Genomic DNA, 2234 nt, shown 5'->3' with positions numbered 1-2234 from the left:
TATATCGTCGATGAAGACAATAACCGACTTATCCAACATTGGCCGACATACCCTATTCATCATGTCCATAAATGCTGCGGGAGCATTCGTTAGACCGAATGACATTACGAGGAACTCGTAGTATCCATACCGCGTCCGAAACGCTGTTTTAAGGATGTCTGCCTCTTTCACCTTCAACTGATGATAGCTTGATCTGAGATCTATTCGTGAGAACCAGCTTGACCCTTGCAGTTGGTCGAACATATCGTCAATCCTTGGCAAAGGATATCTATTCTTTACCGTAAGCTTGTTCAACTCGCGATAGTCTATGCACATTCTCATACTTCCATCTTTCTTCTTCACGAACAAAACTGGCGCGCCCCAAGGAGAAACACTTGGTCTTATGAAACCTTTGTCGAGGAGTTCTTGTAGTTGGGACATCAATTCTTTCATCTCAGACGGCGCTAGACGGTAAGGCGCTTTCGCGACGGGCAGGGCTCCTGGTATTAAATCTATCTGGAATTCTATCTCACGTTCCGGTGGCAACCCCGGAAGATCCTCAGGGAATACTTCTGGGTAATCGCACACAATAGGAACATCTTTCATTTATTTCGTCTCGGCCGTAGCGTTGACAACATACGCCAGGTAGGCACCGCACCCTCGCCTTAACAAGCCTTCGGCTTTTATCATTGAAATGACGTTAAAACCTGAACTTTCATTATCGCCATAAACCGTCACGACACTACCATCCAAGGACTTTAGCTTTATTGTTCTACTCTTACATACTATCTGAGCTTCGTATTCAGATAACCAATCCATTCCCAAGACTACATCGAACCCTCCTAAGGTCATGTCATGTCCCTCTAATTCTATCTTACAATCCTTAACCATTTTCATTATTTTCACCGAGGTGTCACTAGCGGTTTCTACTATGAAGGTTTCAAACACTCGACAACTTTTCATTTTTGCTAGTTGACTAACGTCGTAGCTACAAAACTCCTATTCGCACCCGAATCAAATAATACTAAAGCAGAAATACCGTTTACTAGGAACGTACCGGTCACAACATCAGGAATCTGTCTAGCCTGTTCCTGGGTCAGCATGTAGGCTCTAGTCCTCGGCCTTGCTTGATCAGCATCTTTCTTCCCACTACCTCCAGCCTCACCGTCGGCGCACTCCCTTGCCATATGGCCTGTCTTACTGCACTTAAAGCATGCTGGTTTTGCATTACATTCATTAGCATAATGACCCATCTTCCCACACTTATAGCAGGCATTTGTCCCCATCCTGCATTCTCCACCATGAGCCTTTCCATATTTGCGGCACACGTCCGAACCAGTACCCCACTTGCACTCGCCACCGTGTACCTTCCCACACGTCTTGCATGTCTTTCTCCCCCACACATTCTGCTTCTTGTCCCTAGGGTTCCATAACTGAGTACCAGGTCGTTTGGCAGGCGCGAAACACTTCTTCTCCTTCTTCTCATCCATAGCCACCTCATCTATCAAGTCCTCATAAACCGTTTCCGCGAGCCCCACAGCAGAATCAAAAGTACCAGGTCTACCAGCCTTGACCAAGACACGAACATTCTGTGGCAGTCCCCTGAGGTATCATTTGATCCGCTTGGCCTCGGTGTTCACCATGTCTGGCACCAACCTTGAGAGACGGTTGAATTCAGTGAGGTATTCTCGGTGCGTCATCTTACCCGCCTTCAGACTTAAGAACTTCATCTCAACCTTCTCTATCTCTGCATCAGCATAGAATCATTTCATCACTAACTCCTTCAGATCGTCCCACCTCAAGGCCTTGATCTCTTCTCGACTCTTCCTCTGCTCGACTGTCTCCCACCAGTACATCGCCTCCTCACCGAAGGATTGGGTAGCATACCCCACAGCTTGGTCGGGACGACATTCGCTAATTCAGATAATTTAGTCCATCACGGTTATCCATTAGAGAGTAGCGATTGCGTCTCCCAAGCTGGTTAGCTCCAGTGGACCACAGCTTTTGAAAGACTTATAGTTGCACCCACCTCGGCCCCTTTTCTCGTCATCAACCTTCACTGACTTCACCACACTTGATTCTTCCCTTTCCCCTTCACCATTTTTCTTACCATCTCCTTCCGCCCTTTCAGCGGTTCTTTCACGGCCTCCAGCAGACCCTTCAGCATTCCATTTCTTCGCAGCAGCTGCTACCACTTGCACAATGGCAGCTTGAACAGCAGGGTCAAGTTGATACCCCTCGTTGTTACTCGGATT

The sequence above is a fragment of the Bidens hawaiensis genome, unplaced genomic scaffold, assembly GCF_021521415.1.
Source record: "Bidens hawaiensis isolate Kalapana, Puna unplaced genomic scaffold, B.hawaiensis_p1.1 tig00043476_1, whole genome shotgun sequence".
Lineage (NCBI taxonomy): Eukaryota > Viridiplantae > Streptophyta > Magnoliopsida > Asterales > Asteraceae > Bidens > Bidens hawaiensis.
The sequence above is the reverse complement of the archived record's forward strand: the minus strand, read 5'-3'. Positions refer to the sequence as shown.